Here is a 16,048-nt window from a genome sequence, read left to right on the forward strand (position 1 = left end):
TGCTGTCCCAGAGTCAGTCTTTCATGTATCAGAGGTTAATAATAAGCCTTCAACTAAATATGCTTTTTTAAAATACTCTAGAAAATGGCATAACACAAAACTGCTATTAGCAATAATAGAACAGTAAAAAGCTATTAATGCTATCTAAAAAGCTGTAGCTGAAAATATGCTTAGGGAATCTGATAATATTGACCTTTAAGCTACTTGAACTGTAGAGTCTTGTCTTGCCTCTGTGCTGTTACTAAACTTGGCAAATGTACTACTATAGTGAAAGGGAGACGGATGCAAAGGCTGTTGAACTCAGGAGGGAGTGTGATTACATTAGCTAGCCACATGTTTGTAAGCATAAAACAACAAGTAAAAAGAAAAGTGAAATAATTTGTGAAAATGTAATCTAAAGACAGCAACCTCTAACACAAGAATAAGTAAAAATAGGCAAAGTGTTATACCTAGTACCTCTAGTGTTAACTTAACACTAATGGGGTAATTGGCCAATACTTTAGTCAATTCAAAGAGCTATAGAAATATGTGGGGGAAATTTCAAGTGAATATATTGCCAAAAATACATAGTCCCAGTAAAAATGTGCAGGACTAGAAGATCCAAAGGTCACTAACAGCCGGTTGTAGGAGGACGGAATAAATAAATCTGTTACTAGCCTTGCCAAAATACTTTAGCTGTTAAATTAATAAACTAGATCAGTGTAAGAACTGACAGGGAAAGGCTCCTAGTTAGGGATACATTAAGGGAAGTAGGTATAGAAAAATACTTGAGTCTCATATGAAAAAGGTAAAAAGGAAAGGAGAACGCGAACAGAGTCCTACGCTTCTTCCTGTTACACCAAAGCAGAAGGCCAGTCAGAAACAGAATCAGGACTCTTAATAGTAAAGAAAATGGGATTACTACTGAAGTGGAGAAAGGGAAACTAACAATACTCTTTGCTAGAAGAAAATTATTTCCATTAGCTTTCATAAAGGATTAACTATGTGAAAGGGAAAAACCTGTTCCTGCATTTTTTGGAGAGGGAGTCATGGTCCACTTAACAGCATGTTAATAAAAATAATGTTAATCTGTATGACCCCAACATAACCGTATCAATTCTAAGAAGGACCGATGTAAAGACAATACAAATAGTGGGGCTAGGGAGAATATAGAGAAAGTAGGCTGGAAAAAATGAAACAAAGAACCTGAAAAAAAACATTTATTTATTTTATTTTGCATTTGTTTACTGAGAAAGTCTGACTGGACATTGGCCCTTTTTCAGCGGAGGCTCTGGAGAAAAGCTCCGCAAATAACATTACAAACAGAATAATAGTATCATTATGGATCACACAGTATACTACATTAGTGACAATAGCATAAATTGACACAGGACATAGATCGTATACTAGCACACATTTTTAAATATTAGTTTCAACAGAAAGTAGTTGTTACATTTTTGCAGCTGTCAGTAATTACATCCAGATTAAGTACAGGTAGATAAAGTTGATGGATTTGAAGTGGGAAGCAGTATGCATTAAAGGTATAAGAGATAAGGACAGAAATAGCAATGGGTAAGTGATGAGGGAGTTATAGAAGAGATACGGAGATATGGAGACAGAGTGAGAGAAGGAGGGGTTGTAGTGTTAGACTGGATTGTTGCAGTTGCAAAGCCAAGAGTTTATCAAATGTGATTTTAAGGACTTTTCAAATTCATGTGTGGAAGTTATTGTAGTGATGAGAGAGGATGTTTATTCCAATTGTTTGGCTATTGTGTTAGAGTATAGGGATGCCCCAGCTGCATTACTTTCTTTAGTTACTTTTTTTGGAGGAGTTTATTAGTGCAGCGCAAGTTTCTAGTACAAGAGTATGGAGTTATCAGATTTTGTAGTGCTGTTTTTTTTTGGGCTGATATAGAATTTTGTGTTACAGGGCAAGTTGGTTATAGAGAAGTAGGTGTGGAAGTTCAAGCCAATTAAGCTGTTTGAGAGCTAGAGAGTGGTGTAATCTATAAGTACTGTTAGTAGTGAATTTGGTGATTTTATTATAGCAAGCTTTTAGTTTGCTTTATACCCATACTCCACTTTATACCCATACTTTGAACTAAGAAATGACAAAACATAATGATCCAGTTATTAGTGTCAATGTTTTTTACAATAACTGTAAAGAAAATCAGCACATTGCAGCATCCTGGATGGTTGTTGTGGAATGCATTGAACAAACAAGAATTTTAGCAACATTTTATATTACTGTTATGAAAGAAATACAAAATGTGTGTGCAGTTTGCCTAGAATGTCAAAGACAACACTTAATACAGTGTTTAAGAAGACTTTGATACACCTATCATTATAGTCCCATTTGAAAGAACACCAAAGCCTCACTCTATCCCTTACATTCTACAATTCCACTTCAAAAGGATTAGAACCAAAGGGACTGAAACACAATTTGACCAAATACAAATTGATACTCCCCAAGGTTCAGATAACCTATCCTCCTGGCTCATTCATCTTTGTAAGAATTTCATCTCACCCCTTCTCACTCACATATACAACTTCTGCTTACCAATAAGATTGTGCCTCAGATATGGACATCAGCAATAGTCACTCCTATTCCAAAACTGCACAAGCCAACTAATGCTTCACAATTCCATCCTCTCTCACTACTTCCCACTTTAGGTAAAATACTAGAAAAAATAACTACAACCAAATGAATACTTATTTACATTAATGCCATCTTCTTTCCAGGAAGCAACATGTATTCTGGTCTTGACACAGAGCCATAACAGCTCTCTACTCCTACACAGATGACATCCTATGCAATATGGAAAAAGACAACCTGACAGGAGCGATCTTTACTGAGCTCACAAAAGTCATTGATCTAATTGACCATAACTTATTATTTGCCAAATTAACTGAAATAGGTATTAGGGGTGATGCAAGTCCTTGTTTTGTAGACTTCCTCACCGACAGATCCTTCAAGGTGCAAATAAGCAGCACTAGGTCTGAAACAACTCCCTTATGAAAGGAGTTCCCAGATTTCCACTTTATCCCCGCTATTGTTCTCCATATTTATCAGCAAACTCCATTCTGATTATCCTCAGACACCTCTAATTTGTTATACAGATGACACGATCATATACATGTCAAACAAATCCACTCTGTTATATGAACTCAGCTCCAAGATGACTTCCAAACCCTCAACCAGTAGCTAAAAGGCCAAAATCTTATACTCACTCCCTCAGAAACAAAAGCAATGCTGTTTGGAAGCAAGCAAAAACTAGCCAAAGCACCCAGCTTCCTTAATGTTAAAGATGGTAAAAATACCAGCATAGATATCATTTTTACAGAAGTGGATGGTATCTGTTCCAAAAGCCAGCAGCAAAAATTAAGAAGCTTGAACATGATTTAAGAGTATTCAGAGAAGAGAGCATACCCCAGCCACCTTGAAGTATTTATCAGAAGGTACCCCAGAGTGGAGGGCAGTAGTACGCATTTCAAGAACAGAGTGGGGAATTAGAGCAGCACCCTTTGGAGCATCTCCCACTTGGACTGTCAGCTTGGATTTGGAACAGGAGGAACAACCAGGACCATTATCAGAATGGGATCTTTTCCATGAACAACAGGAGGAACCAGCAGAAACAAAGGAGGTGACTATATCACATAATTGCAACGTTATTTAATTCTACTCACGATTTTAAAATATTTAACTATAGTTCAGTTGATTTAAATAGTTCTCATGCTGATATATTTAGTATGTGATAATCATTTGTATCAGCTAAGAGGGTGGACATACCCAGAGTTGTTAGTGAAATTAAATTGTGTCAGAAAACTAAATCTTCTGTATATGATGGCCCATCATTATTTGTCTGATAATGAATTGAATAGTTTGCGCATTCCCAGCTCATTCATTCCAGAGCTTCATCCTACCCTTAAATTATTTGAGCAAGTTTCAGAGATGGATGTTAGACATTTGAGAACTATGTGACCCCCACATTCCTGGCACAACTTTCTAAATAGCAATGCAATATTTTAAAATAATTATGAATCAAACAGAATTTGCAATTTATGAGCCCAGATAAAGGTGGTAGGCTTGTCACCATGCATCAGTTTGACTATGAATGGCATTTGTTTGATTTATTGTAGGATAGTACTTATACAGAAGTCTCTATTAATGAGGTCCATGTTTCATATCATAAAATAGATGTTGCTTTATATGATATGCTTATGCAGGGTGAAATTCAACCAGATGAGTATAAATTTTTATCTGTCAAGGAACCTAGGATTCAAGCAATATTCGGCATACCCAAAATCCACAAATATGTGTATTGTCAACCCTTTCGACCTATTGTGGTTGCAAGCACATCAAAAATGAGTTTTATAGCAAAAATACATTGATAAAATGTTTATAGCAGTCATCATATTTATAAGGACTCATGGGAGTTCCTGAAAAGGGTGGGTCAGTTAAACAATGTTTCTAATATTGTTATCATGATTGATGTACAGGACTTATTTAACTGCATCCTGCATACCACTGGTTTAGAATTGTTTTTGGAATATTTAGCTGAGAGCTATGCATTTACCCCAGAATAGGAATAATAACCTTTGTGCCATTATGGATTTAGTTTTGCACAATAATTGCTTCCTTTTTGAAGGCCATTACTTTTATCAAAATAAGAGTATAGTGATGGGGGCAGCATGTGGCCCATTGTATGCAATTATAGTCATAGCACCTTGGGAAGAAAATTTTTTGTTTCCTAGTCAATATAAAGGGTATCGGAGCACATACACCTGCTTTCTTGATGACATCTTTATAGCATGGACAGATGGTAAAGATAACAATTGATGAATTTCTATCTTACATCAATAATATGACTGCCTTTTTAAAATTTACACACAATATTAGTACAGAACATGTTGCATATTTGGATGTCCAGTTAAGAGAGGGGAATATTTCAGGGGATATGCAGGTTGTGTCTTAGATTTGTAAGAAACCTACATATTCAAATATGTTCTTACATTATATCAGTTGCCATGCTCAGCACCAAAAGTGGGCTGTAGTTAAGGGCCAACTTATGAGGGCAGCAAGGATGGTGTCTAGACATTCTGACTTCCTCAAAGAGGTAGAAAATCTTTTCACAATGCTTTTGAATAAAGGGTGCCCAGAGTCATTACTTAAATTGATTAGTGAAGAAGAAAAAATAAAAAGGATTAAAGGGATTTATACACCACTTCTGCACCATGAAAATTCAGATTTACAAATTATGAAAGGTGGGGTAGAAGATAATTTGAGTATGATGGACTATAATGTTGGTACATCTGACACCTGTATGCATGAGCAACAAACTAGTTTTGTGTATTTATTTGCAACCACATATTCAGTTGACAGTCCCAAGATTAGTAATAAAATCAGAATTTGTAATTTATTATGAACGCTAGAACTTTAATTGTCTAGCTCCTGTGCCTAATATAGTTTACAAAAAGGCACATGTTTTAAGAAAATGTATAATACTGTAGTATGGGGCACTTGATAGTTAAAACATCTATGGGGTGCATGTCCAAATGTGGTGCATGTCCCTAATGTCCCTTTATTTTTGTGTGTAGTAGTTTTTCATTTCATGATAAAGTGATTTGTATTCATGGAAAATTTAACTGCCATACAAAAGGGATTGTTTATGCTGCTGTATGCCAACTTTGTAATAGTTTTTATGTTGACAAAGAATGCAAACTTAGAGATCGTATATATGAGCACAATTATGAAATACTGAAGGCTAAATGTTCGAATGTGCTCTATAACATATTCAGCAATGGTCGGACCATCATTTTCTCTTTATTATTTTAGAAAAAGTGAATGTTATTCCTAGCGGTGGTCCTTGGAAATTATTGACTGAAGAGAGGGAACTTTGGTGGCAGAATTTTTTGAATGCTTCAGAACCCATTTGTCCAAAACTATCTGTTGCTGAAGAGAGAGAGAAATGGAGATTCAGGCTTTCTGGAAAAGAAAACAGACTACCAGGGTGGGAGGGGGGAACAAGGATCCACGAGTATGTGTTGCTGAACTGTGCTTAGTTTTGGGGGGGTCCTGAATTCTTTTTGGAAACTCCGCAGGCTTCTGTGGGACCTGACAATATCCCTGGCTGTGTTCTACATGAACTACGGAGTGAACTGGCACCTCACCTCTGTGCCCTGTTTAATCACAGCCTCACCTCAGGCTTTGTCCCTACCAAATGGCACACTGCTACAGTCATCCCTCTCCACAAAGGAGGAGCGACTACAGACCCTAGGAACTATCGCCTCATTAGCCTAATGAGTCTGATATGCAAAGCTATGGAAAGCATCATCATGGACCAAATAAACAAGGATATAAGGAATCTCAAAACTCTGGATCCCACAGAGTTTGGTTTTGTGAAGAGCAGATCATGTTTGCTCAACTTGGTCAACTTCTTTGAGTCAGTCAACAGAGCTGTGGATAAAGGCAAGGTGGTTCACACAGCCTATCTTCATCTGGCAAATGTAATCTCATTTGGAAAAAAAACGGTTCCCATGAATTACCACACTGATAGTAGTCCACTGAACACAGAAGGTGTTATAAAAGAACTGGTTAAACAGGTTGACAGAAACCTCTCTTTCATCCACCACATTGCCATTGTGGTCAGAAAGTCCTATGTGGCACATCTCATTACTAAGGGTTTTGCATCCAGAAAGAAAGATGTCATTGCCTCCCCTCTACTCTTCCCTCATTAGGCCAGTCATCGAGTACAATGCCCCATTTGGCATGTACCTCACTAGACACCTGCAACAACTGGAGAGGCTACAAAACTACCTCACAAAGAGGATCCTAGGACTTAAACACTTGTCCTATATGGACAGACTCAAAAAACTCCAACTATTCTCTGTCTCATATCACCTACTTAGGGGCGATCTATGCTTGACTTACAAAGCCATGTCTGACCTAGCTCTGTTAGAAATGCTACATCTAAAGAAATTCCAATCCCTCTCCACTACACACTCCAGAGACCTCAACCTCATTACCACAATCAACAGAACATGCGCTGGAGGGACAGGTTCATAACCCAGACACTGTCCATGCTATGGAATAGACTTCCCATATATGTCAAACAGAGCACCTCATTGACCCACTTCAAGAGAAATCTTGACGAGTAGATGGGAAATAGAAAGTTCACCCCGGGGATCACTCCAGTGGCCCTACTCGACAGAGGCACTGAGAACTAATGTCAGGTGGCACGATTCCAGGGTAATCCTATGGGCTAGGCTTGTAAAGGCTCCAGGGCCATTAGCCTAGTACACACCTATGAACCTCTATGTCTTGTTTACCACCATTTTGCTCAGACTGTTTATTTCGTTTCTTGACAGGTTAGAGAATCCCTTAGAACATTTGGAAAAAAAGGGCTAAAAATCTTACAGATTCCCTGTATCAGTTTAGCCCCTCTCATTATGCTTTCTGATAACCTCTGCAGCAGAGAGAATAAAAACTAAATCTTTACCCAAAGGAGAATTTAAAATCTTATTTTTCACATTAACAGGGAGGCTTTGAGAATGCAACCAGGCAAACCTCCTCAAAACAGCACCAATGGCCATAATCCTGGAAGAAGTATCAACAGAGTCATATGCATACTTTAAACACTGAATTGTGACTTGTAAGACTAAATAAACTAAATCATTTAAAACTGATTTTAAGCACAAGAAGAAACTGCAGACAAAATATTCCTCATACTTTCACAATTAGCATAAACTTTAACATATAAGCCTGATAATTAAAAATTCTGAAAATCAAAGTTGCAGAAGCATACACTTTTTTCCCATTCTTATCAATTATTCTCCCATCCATGTCAGAAAGTGTAGGATTGCAATTAACTAAATGTTTAGCAGCAGTAGGATTAACTAAATCTATAGATGCTGGACTAGGCTTGAGATGAGTGTATAAAAACCTCAATGACTGAGGAATTTTATGCAATGTATCTTCCAATTTAGGAGCATCAGGGTGACTATCAGGAAAACTGCAGGCAGTGACCCACACATCCTTCAATGCTGACAACACTGGAGAAATGTGTTAAGTTTCTGGAGATTCCATTTGTAACAGACCATAGGATTTTCTGAGGGACTGAGAAATCTCAGTGTTCTACCTTTGAAAAGACTGGCACAAACTGAAAATAGTCTCAGAGAAAGAGACCCCCCCCCCAGGAGAAACAGATATGGTGCTCTCCTCGGAATCAAAAATCAGAGGAGAAAACTCTGCATCTGTCCCTTCATCTTCCTGTCCAGATACAGAATCTTGATTGTCTTCATGAAAATGACTGGTGCTAAAAGTCATGGCCTTAAGTTAAACACAAAAAAAATGTATTATCATACCTTTCGCCAAAAACACAACCCCTACTGATTACCACATCAATGGCAACCCCCTAAGCAGACAACCTGTGGTGAAAGACATGGGTACACAGGTTGACAACAATCTCACATTTGACCATCATGTAGTGGCAGTGGTTAGAAAAGCCTTTTACTTGGTTCATCTCATAAGTAAAGGGATTGCATCCAGAAAAAAGGTGGTTATTACCTCTATAGAGAAGGTTGGATGATGTGGGGATAGTAAATCAGGAAGTGAAACAGATTAGCAAGGAGGAAATATGGACAGCTATGAAGAGGATGAAGAATGGAAAGGCTATTGGTCCAGATGACATACCAGTGCAAGTATGGAGGTGCTAAGGAGAAATGGCAGTAGAGTTTTTAACCAGATTGTTTAATGTAATCTTGGAAAGTCAGAGGATGCCTGAGGAGTGGAGAAAGTGTTTTGGTACCTATTTTTTTAAGAATAAGGATGATGTGTAGAGTTGTAGTAACTACAGAGGGATAAAACTGATCAGTTACAGCTTGAAGTTATGGGAAAGAGTAGTGGAAGCTAACTCATTAACCCCGACTAACGTCTCATAGCACCTCTGTGTTAACACCCAAGCTCGCTATACAATGTTTGTAATTTCATGCTGTTACCCCCCAGAGTGCCTTCCACAGACTCAAGTAACTTCCCGGTCCTATTTTAGTCCTTTAATGTGAAAACTAAGTTGAGAAAGTAACTAAACTTTGTCAGTTGCCTTCTCAACTTAGCTTTCACATCGCAGTAAGCATATGTTTGTATTGAAATACTTTGAGTAAATTGGTTTAGCATGTACTGTGTTTTCCTCTGTTGACACTAAGGCTATTCTGTCTGCATTTCCTGAAGCAAGTGGTGGCAGCCAATAAGAGTAGGGAAATCCAAGCCACCACTTGCATAACACCTCTACACCCAGAGCTGTTTCCATTGTTTTTTTAGCAATAAATAGAGGGTTCCAGCAGTAGATATTCCCTTCTTTTTTGATTAACGTTGCAAGATTTCACTTGTATTGCTGCTGTATCCCTCTATTTTCTTGTTGCGCCAGATACCTGCTTTCCTCAGTATTTCAGCCTACAGAATCGGCATTTGGACAAGTACAGCAGCTGCAGTGGGTTTGATCATCTGCTACGATTTTCTTTCCCAGCACAGATTATTAGGTAAGTAATACTTCAGAATTGTATTATTGGCTTATGTTAGTTTATAAAATGTGCTCTGAAGTGCTGTGTGCAATCAGGTCTTGTCTGTCTATCTCACCAGAGTGTAGGTAAATGGAGAATGAGAGGAGCATTGTTTAGTGTCTTAATTTTAATGTATGGTTTGTCTATAAGCCATTTTGTAGCTATATTCACCACAGAGGCATAGCTGGCAGAGAATTGGCTCTTGCAGAGGCTTCAGGTGTGGCAGAAGTTGGTGGAGCAGGGTGCCAGTTTCACCAGCCTGGAAAGTGAGCAGAAGTTGAAGGGGGTCTGTGCTTTCACTGTTTCTGGAGTGGTTTGTACTGTCTTGGTCCGTTCAGAAGGTCCGTTTTTGTTTTTAAATGTAAATGCAGTTTGTAGGGCTTCCCAGCTTGTAAATTGGTCTGAGGTGTATTCCAAGTAATGTTGAGAGCTGACAATGGTGTTAACATCTGTTTTAGGCCTTGTAGAAGGTCTGTTAGTGTTTTGTCTGTATTTATGGCTTGCAGAAATGTGTTCATTTGCTTGCTGTGCTGTTCTGGTGTCTTGAACAGCTGTTTGGGGCCGTTGAAATGGTCCTTTAGTGTTATTTAATGTTACTGGTTGCCAGCCTCCCAAGCCTGGGAGAGAAGCAGCAGCTTGTACTGCACGTCATGGAGCTGTTATGGGTGTCCTCGCAGCTGTTTCAGACCATTGAAAGGAGCCATTGATGTCAGTTAAAGCATTTAGGGAAATCCCCTCTGACGAGCAAGATGAAACAGCTGCCATTTTTTTTATTTTGAAGCTGTCCGGTGTTTAGAGAGGTTGTAGAACTCGTAGAGGATGCAGAAAATGTTGTTTTTAGAGGAGGAAAGTCCGTGAATGTGGTAACAAGTTCCGTGGCTGCTACCTCATCCATTAAAGTGCCCCAGTTGAGGATTTCTGAAGTTTGTGAAGATTAACACTTCCAATCCAGTTAAGGTTCTAGGGTGATGGATTTTTGTTTATTACCCAACCCAATTTCTTCTTCTTTAGTTTGTTGTCTTGTTTTGGCATCAGAATGCTGGTAGCTGAAAATACTTGTGGACAGTTTGAAAATAAGAATACATATGTGAAAAAAAAACTTTTACAGTTCCATTCCATCTTTAATTAATGTGCTTCAGTAATTCTGGCTTTTACTGCACTCAGAATATACTCATTCATTCTTCAGCTACCAGGATTCCGATGCCAAAACAAGACGGAATGGAACTGACAAATTGCAAGCATTTTACATAGTCACATAGTTGGAGTAATCCAAAGGCTATGAAAAGAGCCCAATGCCAATTTTGCACAATTGAATAAAACAGAGAGCATTTGATGTGGCAACGTAAGCAACCATCACCCCTAAACAAATGACATATGTAAAGATAAGATATATGCTTCAGAAGTTTGGATTTGAACTACTTAGTTTAGTTAATTCCTTACATGTAAAGGCAATTGAGTGAAATGTTCCTGAATCTTTCTCACCTGCGTAGGTCAACCTTTTTAACTTTAGTGGCATCTAGTCCTGGTATCTTAATGCACAATTATATGATGTAGTTTCTCACAACTAGACTAGGAAAAGACAGTGTTGTAAGTGAAGTAGCATCTTGTAAGTAAAGCAGACAATGTCTGTGGCATGAGGTGCAAGTGTAATGAGATGAGACAAGGTAACAGCTAATCAAGGGTTTGAATCTTCTGGATAGGAAATAGAGAATACATCTCTGGAAATCTCTGGACTTCATACCCTTCTGAAAAGTCATGCCGATGCAAAACTTGTTGTTCTATTTTCTAAGTTTGTAAGAGCAATATTTAAAAATTGTCTCTATTTTGGTTCTCTGTCCCACTTTTATTTATGGCTTTGTCTAGATTTCTTGTTCTAACAGGTTGAGAGGTATGTACTGAAGAGATCATGTAGCAAATGTTTCATTTTAGTGCTTGTGTATACATGTATATAGTACTGAATGGGGTCATTGCAGAGAATGTTTCATTTTGGTTCTTGTGCATACTTGGACATACTACTGAAGGGGTCATGGGGGTAATATGTCAGTTTGTTTGTTGTGCATATTTATATTGGCCGCAGAAGGGTTTATCGATGAAAATCTTGCATTCTGGTGCTTGTGCATAGTAGGACAGTCTGCGGAATAGGTTTGTCTGCTACGGAGTGGTTATTTACTAATTTTGAAAATTCAACCTTTGTCCCACCAAATGTGCCCTAAGTAGGTCACAGATTCATATGAAGCTTGAAACATGTTTTAGTTCTGCATGGTTTGCTTTTTATAAAGGGAAAACAGTAGGCTGGATGAGGCTACAGTTTTGCATTCATGCCACTAATGAGATTTTATCTCTGTTTCACTGTGCAAGGGAAAGCAGGCTTCTGCTTTTTTTCTGTCTTAGTGCTATGAAGAGAAACACCTGTGAAAATACTAACAGTGAGGTTGCAAATGCTTGCTTCTTGGTTATATATATTTCAAAACTGCTGTTACAGGCTTACTCAGAGATCCTGGAAATTGGCCATCTTTTATCTTGTTTGAAAAGGTGTAGTTAATCATTCATTCAAAGCACACGATAGTCACAAACAAAAAAACTTTAATGAAGCTTTCAGGTCTCCACCTTTCATCAGCATACTAAACACATCACATTAATTTCATTTAAATAGAGGAATACTAAAGTCACATGATCAAGCCAGCCATTCATAAAACCTCCGTAATTAGTAACACAAATTAATTAAAAACATTTCTTAATTCTAAAACACTAGAAGTATTTATGTTTATATAAAAAATGTGGTGAGTGATATGAAAATATAAAAGTAAAAATATAAAAATTACATCTATAAATTTAATACTGATTTAAGAATATTTTTAAAGATTCTCCTTCTGCCTTTTCACTAAAACTGGTTTTAAGCTCACTGTTCCATTAAGCTCAGGATATTTGTCAGCATGTAAACGCAATATCCATTCATATTCTTTTAAAAGCAAAAGATTTTCAATATCACCACCTCTGATGCCCAAATTCAAGACTGATATACACCTAAATTTAAATGTATGTGACTGAAATTCATGCACATGCCTATATAGGGCATTTGTTTCTACCTTTCTTCTTATTTCTGATTTATGTTCTACTATTCTGTCTTTTAACTTCCTAATCGTTTTCCCCACATAGAATACATTACATAGGGTACAGGTAGCCAAATAAACTAATTTAGTTGTATTACAGTCTGCTTTACAAAAGAAATCATAACATTCACCTGTAGTTGGATGCTGAAAACTACTTTTACTATAATATATATCTGAACAACACACACAATTATAACATTTTAATGTATGCACTTTTGTTCTTACTGACGGTATTTCACTTTGAAAATCTTTATAGCATAACATTTGTTTCAATGTCTGACCATTTTTAAAAGCATATTTTGGTGTTAATCCTAATAAATCTTTTAGGTCTGGTTGGGCCATTAATATGACCCAATTTTTCTCAATGATCTTGCAGACATCATGTGTGTTGGCATTATAGGTGGTGATAAATCTTAGAGCATTACAGCTTTTTATCTTCTTCTCTGTTGTGTCTACATCCTGCATCATTTGCTGTGTTGTCCGTTCTGTTGTTTGATGTAAAGAGCCAAAAATAGGTTTATATAAACTACTTCTACCTTGTAAAACCTGTTTATAACTCATATTAATCTCATTCAATATATAACCATTATTAATAAATTCATCCTTCATTTTCTTAATTTCCTCTTTAAAAATAACTTCTTCACTAGTTAATCTACTTACTCTTATAAATTGTGATTTTAAAATACTTCTATAAACATGCGCAAGGTGCATATTAGCTGCATTCAAATATCTAGCTGCATGCACATCCTTTCTATGTATCATCGTATGCAACTCATCAAATTTTCTGTACAATTTTACATCCAAGAATACTATATTATCTCTAGAAAAATTCATTTTAAATCTAAGGAACGTTGTTGTTGAGTTTAAATACTTTAAAAAACTTTCTAATTCTTCTAACGTACCTGCCCACACAAAAAAACAATCATCGACGAACCTACAGTAGCAGTCCAATAAATGTTTAAACTCATTGTTAGCACTCAAAACATATTGTTTCTCCCATACATATAGGACCAAGTTGGCAAACGTATTCGCTACTGATGTACCCATAGCCACTCCTGTTAATTGTTGATAAGGTACATTATCAAAAATAAAGATGTTCTTAGTCAAAACTAAATCTAAAAGAAAGCATATATTCTCCACTTCACGTGCCTGTTGCAATGATTGCATTATCAGAAAATTTCTTATTGCCTCTATCCCCATAGTCAATAGGAATCACCGTAAAGAGTGATTCTATGTCTAGTGTAACCAATAAATATTCTGTCATGTTACTTGTTCTATTCCATAAATCAGCCTTTTCTAAGAAATGTACTGCATCTTTGAGTATTGTTTCACATTTAGGTAGATACTTTGCTAAAACATTCTGTAGGTACCTAGATATGGGTTCCGTCACCCATCCCTTACCTGACACAATGGGTCTTAAAGGTGGGTCATTGATGGACTTATGAATCTTAGGTATTCCATAGATCTGTGGGATCTTTGGACAGGTTACAGTCAAATAGGACAATAAATCAATAGTTATATCCTGACACAATTGCATGTCATACAGAGCTAAATTAATTTGAGAAACATGATTTTTTACATCCGCAAATGTGATCTTCCTAAAAGTATTTGTATCAGACAAAAATTCATGAAACTTATTCATGTACCAAAGCTTGTCCATTATAACAGTAGCCCCTCCCTTGTCAGCCTGTTTAATTATAATATTTTTATCATTCTTCAATTGCTGTAAGGCCTTATACTCATCAAATGACAAGTTATATCGAACATTTCTACTTTTATTCTTATTTTTATTTTTATTTTTGATAGTGTAAAGAGCTCTAATTTCCATTTCCACTATATTTTGAAAGGCCAAAATTACAGGCAAGAGCTGTGGCATAAAGACACTCAATTTTTTGAAGGCAGGATTTAAACTATCTGACTGTTTAAACATTGATTTCAACATAATGTTCCTTGCAAAAAGTTTAACATCCATTAGTATATCAACAATATTGTCCTTGAATGAAGGAATAAACTTCATTCCATATTCAAATAATTTATAGTGCTCATCTGACAACATAAGATTTGCAGAATTAACAGTACCTTTCAGTAAACGACAAGTTCTTAGCACCTCGGCGCCTTGCTGGGCTGCTTGGGGCTCTCGTTTTTCCTTTTCAGTACTTGCGTTTGGCGTTGTGGAGTTTTTTGATCTATGGATTCCTGTTGCCTTCTTTGCTGTAACACAACCTTCTCCGGTTGTTTTAGGCGAAAGGGCAAAAAAGAGGAAATTTCGGTTTGTTTACGTTTCTCCTTCCCTTCCGACACAGAGGCTGTTGGTTGCTTCTGACCTCCTAAGGCATTATCATCCATGCCCATAGCAGGAACGCCATTTAAAGGCTGCTCCACATCACACTCCTTTCCCCTTAACTGACCTTGCTCAGACTGACTTGTCACTACGGAAGCAAAGGTTAACGCCTCAGTCGCACTCACTTGCTGATTGGCTGCTGCTACAGCTAGTCCTGGCGTTACTGGCAATTCGAAGTTATCAAGCTCATCTAAAAGTTTATTAACAGGTTTCACTTTACGTGATGAATTTACTGCGCTATCTACCTTTCGTTGACTAAATTCCTTTTTAAAAACTGCTTTAGGCCAATGAAAGATATGTCCATTTTTAAAATCATCTAAGTCACGTTGTAATTTATGTTTCTTTTGCATTTCTAGTTTAATATCTAATACTTGGATGCGATTTATAAATGCTTGATACTTTTCATTCATAGCATCTGTTGTTAAAAGTTCAGACACTTCTTTCTCAATTTTTTCTGTTTCATCCATTAAATCAGATTCTATCTTTTCAAAAAATTTGTTCATTAGCTTCATATAGCCAATGCTGAGCTCAAGATTCAGTTGTTGCCACTGTACTAAAAGATCTTGATATGTATTACCGTGTGACGGCATCTTTAGAATCCGAAGTCCACGTGGCACCACTCCAAGATCTAAATAAGCTACAAAGCTCAACCTTTGTCACTGCAAATGCTTGTAGCTCTGTACTTTTTTCTCCAATAGATTTAACACTTTGCTAAAGTCAGAAAGTCCAACGCTAGCATTACCACATTGCTGGGTGTCCATTGCTCTGGTCTGTAGCAATGGGTTGCTTGATTTCATCAGCAACTTTTTCATAGTTGAGCTCATTTAGCAGAATGGTAGAATTCCAACAATATCACGAACAAAAGCAGACAGCTGGCTTGCTCTCCTCCTGGTGCTTGTGCATAGTAGGACAGTCTGCGAAATGGGTTCTTCTGCTACGGAGTGATTATTTACTAATTTTGAAAATTCAACCTTTGTCCCACCAAATGTGCCCTAAGTAGGTCACAGATTCATATGAAGCTTGAAACATGTTTTAGTTCTGCATGGTTTGCTTTTTATAAAGG

General features: G+C 37.1%; 1 protein-coding gene across 1 annotated transcript in view; it reads right to left on the minus strand.

Annotated features, from left to right (window-relative positions):
- LOC122803168 (extracellular calcium-sensing receptor-like) overlaps positions 1 to 15,792 on the minus strand; it is a 2,339,905-nt gene extending 2,324,113 nt beyond the window's left edge. Inside the window, exon 1 of the mRNA XM_044072784.1 lies at positions 14,724 to 15,792. The gene's annotated coding sequence lies outside the window, so the exon portion shown is untranslated. The remainder of the gene's footprint in view (positions 1 to 14,723) is intronic.
- Positions 15,793 to 16,048: the final 256 nt, after the last annotated feature.

Source organism: Protopterus annectens, chromosome 5.part1 (genome assembly GCF_019279795.1).
Source record: "Protopterus annectens isolate FY-2018-M chromosome 5.part1, PAN1.0, whole genome shotgun sequence".
NCBI classification, from domain to species: Eukaryota; Metazoa; Chordata; order Ceratodontiformes; family Protopteridae; genus Protopterus; species Protopterus annectens.